Source organism: Zingiber officinale, chromosome 6B, assembly GCF_018446385.1.
Source record: "Zingiber officinale cultivar Zhangliang chromosome 6B, Zo_v1.1, whole genome shotgun sequence".
Classification (NCBI taxonomy): Eukaryota; Viridiplantae; Streptophyta; class Magnoliopsida; order Zingiberales; family Zingiberaceae; genus Zingiber; species Zingiber officinale.
The window spans coordinates 133,199,486-133,208,917 of record NC_055996.1 but is presented as its reverse complement, the minus strand read 5'-3'; the positions used below and the strand labels follow the sequence as shown (position 1 = coordinate 133,208,917).

The 9,432-nt window shown below is 35.7% G+C and overlaps 1 long non-coding RNA gene across 1 annotated transcript; it reads right to left on the bottom strand.

Moving 5' to 3' along the window:
• Nucleotides 1-318: 318 nt before the first annotated feature.
• LOC121990689 lies at nt 319-3,403 on the bottom strand. Its single transcript, XR_006114664.1, has 3 exons — nt 3,075-3,403; nt 2,852-2,923; nt 319-846 (listed from the first exon to the last, which is right to left on the bottom strand). It is a non-coding gene; the product is annotated as an uncharacterized LOC121990689 (long non-coding RNA).
• Nucleotides 3,404-9,432: the final 6,029 nt, after the last annotated feature.

Sequence of the window (9,432 nt, the reverse complement as noted above, 5' to 3'; positions counted from 1 at the left end):
AACTTCGTCGCTAACAATCTGTTTCGTCGCTAACCCCATTTCATTTCGTCGCAAATGGTTACGATAAGGTTCGATATGTTCGGGTTGTTAGCGACAAAGTTCAAAAAAATCGTCGCTAACCTTCACTTTTTTTTAAAAAAAAATATTTTAAAAAAAAATTATACTCATTTACAAACTCATACAATCATCACAACTCTAACAACAATATTCACAATAATCATAACTCTAAGAACAATATTCACAAACTTATACAAATACTAACTCTAACAACAAATTCACAAATAAACTCACAAACAACTCATACTTCATCAAAGTATAAGTTCACAAATCTAGTAACATTCATGATCCAAGTACTCAACAACAATGTCTAACATCAAGTAACACAACAAATTAAGTACACAAGTAACAATCCAAATAAAGTAAAAACAAGTAACAAGTTCAAAACATTAAGTTCACATCCAGAAATCCACAACATCATAATCTACAAGAAATAAACTTCGCAACATCATGTTCATATCCAAAAATCCACAACATCAAAGTCTAAGAATGAGGAGGAGGAGGTGGAACCGAAGATGAATCATGGATCAAGGAATCTAATGCTCCAGGTGCCAATCGGTTAAGAATTTGTTCAAACTTATCTTGTCTTGATTTCATTGATGCTAACTCATCTTGGGTGCTTGCTAATTGAACTTTGGTGTTTGCTAACTCTTCTTGAGTAGATTCAAGCTTTTCACGTAATGCATTGTTAGTTGATCTGATTGAGGAGGTGGCATCTGAAGAAGTGGACCTAACTGGCTTTGGCCCACTTCCAAGTCCTCTAATGTATCCCGAACGAGTACCGAGGACCTAATACAAGTTTCAACATATTAGGCTTTTGTTGTCTTGAAAGATAAAAACTTAAGTGTATCTAGAGCAGGTCAGAAAATCAACACTTCTATGAATAGCATCCAAAAAGTCCACATCAGCAAATACATAATATTACTGAAATAAACTAATGCAGTACTCATGCACTAAATTCCTTCTCCAAATTTGACCTACTCCTTTGTTGTCTTGGAATGTGGTTTCTTCTCGGAGTTTACTCCGAAGTGTAGTTATTGCTGGAAATGACAATATTACCATTTTTTTTTGCCTTAGCAGCATACTACTTTGACCATGTAGGAATACTGCAACAATTCATTATTATGTCACTTTTTGTGTCTAAGTTAAAATGCTACGAAGGTCAAGTGAAAGATCTCTTTTTCACTGAAACAATGAATTACTATGCTACATGTCAAATTAATCACAGTCGGAGAGGTATGAAATTTGGAATTGGGTTTCTTCTTAGGAGTCACCAATGGCATAGGCTTCTGTTTGTGCATCTTTGATGCTGTAAATCGACACACTACGTATGTTTTTCTCAACGGCATATTACATTGACCATGTAGTACTGTATCAATACATTATTGTGCCATCTTTGTAAATTGACATGCTATGAAGGTAACTGGGAATGTTTGTTTTTTTCCACTGAAACAATTAAGCTGAATCACATCCTATTAAGGATTAGCATTAAATATTAATTATGTATTTATAGATTACACAATTACAGAATGTGAAATTTATTCTGAGATGTTTAAAGACTAGGCGTCTCACTGTTTTGTAAATTAGAAGCTCATATGTCATGGCACTACATTTCCACACCAACTAACTGAATATTATAAGCTGACATTTGTTAAAAAGCAACAATATTTAACAGTAATCTCTGAGCAATATCTGTGCTACTGGTATCCAACTTTACCAAAAAATGTGATAGGATAAGAGAGTAAAATTGTAGCAAGCATCCTTGATATCACCATCATTATACTAACTACAATTAGCAAGTTCGTGTCTGCAACATTCTTTCGTATCAATTATTAAGTATGAAAGTCGATCAAACATTGCAAATTATCAACTACATAGCTTCCAAGAGAAGTTCAAGAGTAATTTGGTTAAATATGATCCATCGAGGCAAAATAAGTACATATCTCTTGTTCTTCAAAATAAATACATATCTCAACTAGAAACATGAATTTGGTTATAGCATGTTGAAGTTATTTTGATGCTTGATATGTACTCTTACTATAAGTACTTAAGAGATATTCATTATCTTTGATTCAAAATTTAAGAGCAAGATAATTTCGATAAAATGAAAAACAAGACAAGTACAATCAAATGGAGACATAGCACTAAGCAAAATTCTTCCTGTGGTAAGCAAAAGATGTCTACAAATGTAAAAACACCAAAGTCAACTTAATTATTAGGACTGTTTCCAAATAATCACCTCATTTTTCTATATGTGGGCACAAGAGATAAACCTAAAAAAAATAATAATAGTGCACTTGCCTAACTCGGAGAGAATAAGTCCAGAAAGTTCATTAATACTACGATCTATTTTTCTCAGACTACTTAGCGACTCAAGTTCATTGTCCAGAAAACTAGAAATTCAAAAATCAAAAAGCTCAAATGAAATCACAAATTAGGCTGCTGGAAAGGACCAATAGAATCTCATAATCAGAGTTCAAGAAGTTGCTTAGTTGAAAGACAGACAAGAGCAACAACATGAGCGGTTGAAGAATTAAATTCATTATCATGTTCACGGGTTCCTAATGGAAACAGACAAGTCTGCCTCTCTTATGTATCCCATGTTTTCTTCCTACTCAAGCTTAGAACTAACTACACAATAATAATTTCCAACATTTTGAAAAACGAGTAAGCAAAACCAAGTAAATACTAGAGAAGAAGAAACTGTCTGATATAGCAGAATCATAAAAGCACACACAGTTAACATACTGGGGGTAAAATAACAAAGCGAGAGTTTTGAGGAAGAGAGGATTACCCCTGCTTCAACGTACGTTGCTCTCGTTCATTTTCCCGTCGGTCCCTGTGCGCAGGGTTTTCAGAAAAGTCCCTGTACATGAGAAATACTCCTCGATCGGTAAGTGTTCCAAGGAGTTAGAATGGAAATGGGTAAATGGAAGACTAAAATGTCTATTATCAAGTGGAGACTAAAAAAAACAATATCTGCAAACAAACCAACAAGAAGGCGACCGAGACGTCACCAGAGCCGGAGCAGGAGCAGAAGTCACCGGAGCCGGAGCAGGAAAGAAGGAGGATTTGTCAAAAAAAGAAGATTCACGGTGGCGTCGGAGGAGAAGAAGAGATCGCGCACCCAAATCCAAACCCTAAAACCTTACCGCGGCAGCGTCGGAGGAGAAGAAGAGAGCGCACATGGAGAGCAGCGAGCGGGCGGAGAAGAAGAGAGCACGGAGGAGAAGAAGATATCGCGGCAGATTTGGGGAAATGCCGATTCGGGGGATAAGGGCATTTATTAGCGACGATATTGTGATTTCTGATTTTGTCGCAAATAATAAGGGTTAGCGGCGAATTGTTATAATTTCGTCGCTAATTAATAATATTAGCGGCAAATTATCTGATTCGTCGCTAATCCTTATTTATTAACAAGTCGAAATAATTACATAATAATAATTAGTATTAGCGATGAATTTGTATAATGTCGTCGCTAATAAATAAAATTAGCGACGAATCAAATAATTCGCCGCTAATCCCTATTTATTAACCACTCGAAATAATTACATATTAACGGCGATTAACATAATTCGTCATTAATACTAAACTTTTAGCGACGACCATGCTAACTTCGTCGCAAATATAATGACCTTGTAAAAAAATTAATTTTTAAATATTATTATTTGCGACGATATTGTATTCCGCAGCTAATAGTCTATTTTTGCTACAAATGACTATTTCGTCGCTAATATTTCGTCGCTATTTTACTGTTTTCTTGTAGTGGAGATGAGAATCCACCAACCCTCCTTCTTCCTTTTTCCAAGTTTCGGCCAAGCACCTTTCTCCAAGAGATAGTAAGTCTCGGCCACCAACCAAGCTCCAAGGGATGCAAGAGCAAAGCCTCCTTTCTCTCCTTCTTCTCCTAGCAAGAACCGGCCACCACAAGAACTCCAAGAAGGGGATGCACCGGACACTAAAGAAGAAGAGAAGAGGAGAAGAATAGGGCCGACCACACACCAAGGAAGAGAGGAGAAACTATAGAAGATATGTTGTGAGGTGAGGCACCTCTACCCCCTCTTTTATATTCCTTGGTCTTGGCATATAAAGAAATTTAATTATAATTAAAATTCCCTTATTCTCCTTGCCATTGGTTAATAAGGAACATTTAATTAAAAATTCCTTTTAACCCTTTACATGGCCAACCACATCATATGCTCCAAATAAGGCAAGTTTTAAACAAAAAATTAAAACTTCCTTATTTGTTTCTGGAAATTTTTAAAATAAAAATTTCTCTAATAATTTTTCCCTTCATGGTTGGTTATAAAAGGATATTTTATAAATTAAAACCTCTCTATTAAAACATGTGGATGATTTTCAAAAAGGAAAGTTATCTTTAAAATTAAAATCTTTCTCTCAATCTACAAAAAAGGAAAGATATCAAATCTTTTCTTAATCTTTTGTAGAAACTATAATAGGAAAGATTTAATTTTAAAACTCTCTTTTACATCATCAAGATGGTACAAAAAAGGAAAGTTTTATCAAAAATTAAAATCTTCCTTTTAACTACAAATAAGGAAAGATATCAAACCTTTCACTTAATCGTTTGTAGAAAGCTATAAAAGGAAATATTTAAATTTTAAGCTCTCTTTTAAAACCATGGTATCCACATAAGAAAATATTTTCAAAAATAAAATCCTTTTTAATTTTACATGGCCGACCAAACCAAGCTTGGGTTCCAAGTTAGGGCCGACCACCTCTACTTGGCTCAACCTTTTGCTTGGCCGGGCCAAGCTTGGACTCCAAGCTTGCTTGGCCGGTCACCTAATAGTTGGGTAAGAATGTGGGTACAACACTTTATAAATAAGAGGCTACGAGAGGGACCGAGAGGAGGAATTTGTTTTGGTCTCCTGATGAAATTAAGCTTCCCGTGTTCGCCCCGAACACCCAACTTAATTTCATCAATAATAATTCATACCACTAAAGAATTATTATTGAACTACCACACTAATCCCAAATTATATTTTGGGCTCCTTCTTATTATGAGTGTGTTAATCTCCTTGTGTTTAAGATGTCGGATGCTCACTAATTAATTGAGTTACTGACAACTCACTTTAATTAATATCTTAGTCCAAGAGTAGTACCACTCAACCTTATTGTCGTGTCGGACTAAGTTCACCTGCAGGGTTTAACATGACAATCCTTATGAACTCCTCTTGGGGGCATTATCAACCTAGATTACTAGGACACAGTTTCCTTCTATAATCAACAACACACACTATAAGTAATATCATTTCCCAACTTATCGGGCCTATTGATTTATCGAGCTAAATCTCACCCTTTGATAAGTTAAAGAAATAAATACTAATTATATGTGCTTGTTATTATATTAGGATTAAAAGCACACACTTCCATAATAACTAAGGTCTTGTTCTTTTATTAAGTCAGTATAAAAAAAACTTACCTTAAATGGTCCTGCTCAATACACTCAGAGTGTACTAGTGTAATTTTATAGTTAAGATAAACTAATACCAAATTACACTACGACTATTTCAATGGTTTGTTCCTATCCATCTTAGTCGTGAGCTATTGTTTATAATTTATAAAGAACCGATAACATGATCTTCTGTGTGTGACACCACACACCATGTTATCTACAATATAAATTAATTGAACAACTATACTTAACATATAAATATAGACATTTGACCAGTGTGATTCTTATATGTTTATATAAAAAGCTAGACTTTTAGTATACACTCTAACAAAAGCTTCTGGTCAAACCCCATTTTATGGTTAAGCTAGACCTGATCTCGGGATCAATTTTTGACTCGACGTTGATTGGTCGACCAATCTAGGTGTTTGATAGATTGAACCTTCTGAACCTTCCCAGCTTCCCGTCCAGATTCTGTCGCTTCGGATAGAGCCTTAATTTGGTCGACTGATCCCGCCATTCAGTCGACCGATCTCGCTTTCCTCGCTGGCTTATTTGGTCCGATCAACCCGGTCTGATCGAGTCAACGCATATCCATCGTTCAGTCGACTGAACCTGAGGTTCGGTCGACCGATTCCTTGGTCGAAACTTAGCCGCAAGATGATATGATCTCCGGGGTTCGGTCGACCGATCTGGAGGTTCTGTCAACCGATCAAGGCCTCAAACTTCTACCTATAAAGTGTTAGTTTCCTGTAAAACAGAGTTAGAGAAATAGATAAATAGTATAAAATATAACTTTGACAGTCTCCGAACTATCCAATTCTGACTTTCAGATTTCACAAAAACCTAAGTCGAACCGACGCCTACTATTCTCTCTTCAGGAAACACGTCCTCACATACTCTCAAGAGAAATTATCTTTCGCTAGACCGGTCCATCAAACCATTTGGACTTTTGCTTAACATCCGAGACTTCAGGACTTCATGCTGAACGTTCGCTCCATGACCCGTCCAAACTTCCACCTGGTCCGCAACCCTTCAGATTTTCACTTAGAGTCCTCGACTCTAGGATTTCACCTGACGTCCTCGATCTGCCAAGACTTTGCCCAGTCCCCCAGACTAGGCCTTCATTGCCTAACCGTAGCTAGGACTATTCCACCTACCTAAAATCCACTAGGACTTTTACCTAAGACAACTTAGGACATTCCTGCAAATTTATTCATACTTGTTAGATAACAAAATAATCTTAACTTTGAACCCCTTTGTCATTATCAAAACATAGGTTCGATCGTCTGGTTTTCCCTGCACCAACATCCGCATCAGTGTATGCATGCAGTTCAAGAGATGAAGTAAGAGGAAATAAAAGGCTTTAAAATTGAGTGCCCCGAAGATACCTGAGAATATGAGGAACAACAGCCCAATGAATTATAGTTGGTACAATGATAAATTGACTAACCACATGAACCGCATACGCAATATCTGGTCGAGTCATGGTGAGATAAACAAAGCTTCCAATAATAGTTTTGTACAAACTAAGATCTCACAAAGATGAGCCATCAGATGGAGAATATCGAGCATTAGTCTCAATAGGCTTATCAGTAAGATGAGCAAGCTCAAACAAATCAGATATATACTTTGACTGTGATAAAAGATAACCTTTCGGGGAATAAGTAACCTCAATATATAGAAAGTAGCATAGTATATCCAAGTCTTTCATAGCAAAATAACTAGTCAACTCAAACTTCAGGTAAGCAATTCCATCAGAATCATCACCAGTAATAATCATGTCATCAACATATAATGATAAAAGAATATGACCTGCACTTATACATCTAACAAACAATGCCGAATCATGATTACTAGGATGAGAACCAAGCAAAGTAATCACTATAGAAAACTTCTCAAACCAAGCATGAGGTGTTTGTTTGAGACCATAGAGCGCTTTACAAAGCCTACAAACTTCATCAGGTTGGTGTGAAATACCAAGAGGATGTGTCATATAAATTTCTTCATAAAGATCATCATTTAAAAATGCATTCTTGACATCCATCTGAGATATTCTCCATCGACAAATAGAAGCAACACCAATCAGAGTACGAACAGTCATCATTTTTACAATAGGAGCAAATGTTTCCTCATAATCCATGTCATACTCTTGAGAATAACCTTTAGCAATAAGATGAGCTTTGTATCATTCGATAGATCTATCAAATTTAGTTTTGATCTTATATACCCAACGAGAACGAATAGTGTGTTTATCTGGTGGTAACGGAACCAAACTCATGTATGAGTCTGATGCAAAACAGTTAGTTCCTTAGCCATAGCACTATGCCAAAGTGGGTTACAGACAGCTTCTCTAGAGGATACAAGCTTAGAAAGACAATGAATAGATGTAACAAATGAAGCAAAAGAATGAGAATAATAGGAGTAAACAAAATATGGTAGTTTAGTAGACTTACGAACACGAGTGGATTGGCAATGGTGGAGATAAGGATCATTCGCAACCTCAGGAGATGATTGGGTAATGGCAAAAGGAGGAGCATGTGGAGTAGATATCTTAGGAACCAAAATACCAGATTCAGCTGAGCTACCAGTAGGAGCTATGAGTGAAACTTCCTCAGTGTCAGTATTGAAAGGATCAATACAAAACAGATCTAACTTTGCCATATTATGCGAACTAGCTGGAATAGAAAAGAATGAAATATGCTCAAGAAATACAACATGACGAGAAACATTCAATTTTTTACTAACGGGATCAAAACAACGCTATCCTTTTTGAGTAACACCATAACCCAAAAAGACACAAAGAACAGACCGAGAGGCTAATTTATTACACTTGACATGTGGACAAAGGACAAAGTAAGTACAACCAAAAATACGCAAAGAGAAATAGAGAGGAGCATGCCCATACAATTTTTCAAAAGGTGACAAGCCTAAATTGTGTGAGGTTGGAATTCAATTAATCACATGAGCAGCGGTATGAATTGCTTCCCCTTAAAAGGTACTAGAAACACGGGTAGATAATAAAAATGAACGGGCTGTTTCAACAAGATGCCTATGTTTTCGTTCAGTCTCACTATTTTGTTCAGGAGTATCTGTACAAGAGGTTTGATGAATAGTATAATCAGAAGCAAGTAATTGTGAAAAATAATTCGAAGTGTATTCACCCCCCAAATCATAATGAAAACATTTTATGACTCTAGAATGTTGAGTTTTCACAAGAGTTTTGAAGTTGTTGAAAATGGTAAGATAATCAAGTCTGTGTTTCATAAGATAAACCCAAGTGTAATGAGTGCAATCATCAATAAATGAAACATAATACCTTGACCCCCTTTTGTACGAATAAGATAGAGTCCTATTACATCAGAATAGATAAGATTAAATGGAATAGAAGAAAAAGAAAAACTTTTAGAAAATTATAAGGCAGAAAATTTGGCCAGTTTACAACCACTACAATCAGAAATATTAGAACTTTTTAAAAGTCCTAATACTCCTGTAGAAGCTAAAAACTACAAACAAGATATTGAAACATAACCTAAACGAGAATGCCACAAATAAAAATCAGAAGATGAACGACTCAGATGAAAAGATGATAAATCTACACTCGAAGCTACAAATTATGGTACTTTGAGTTGATCTAAAACATAGAGTCCTCCTTGCCTATGACCTGTCTCAATCAGTCTCAGATACTGCGGGTCCTGAACATAATAATTGGACAAAGAAAAAAAGACTAGATATTCATACTCACATAATTGACTAATAGAAACAAGATTTAAAGTAAGACTCAAAATATAATAAACATCAGTAAGAGATAAAAAAGATGTAACAATTGAACTGACACCTACTAGTGATATAGGAGTACCATCAACAGTCACAATAGATATAGATGAACGGAGAGAAAAAGAAATAAAAGATGATAAATTAAATGACATATAATGGGAGGAACCAGAGTCCTAAATCCA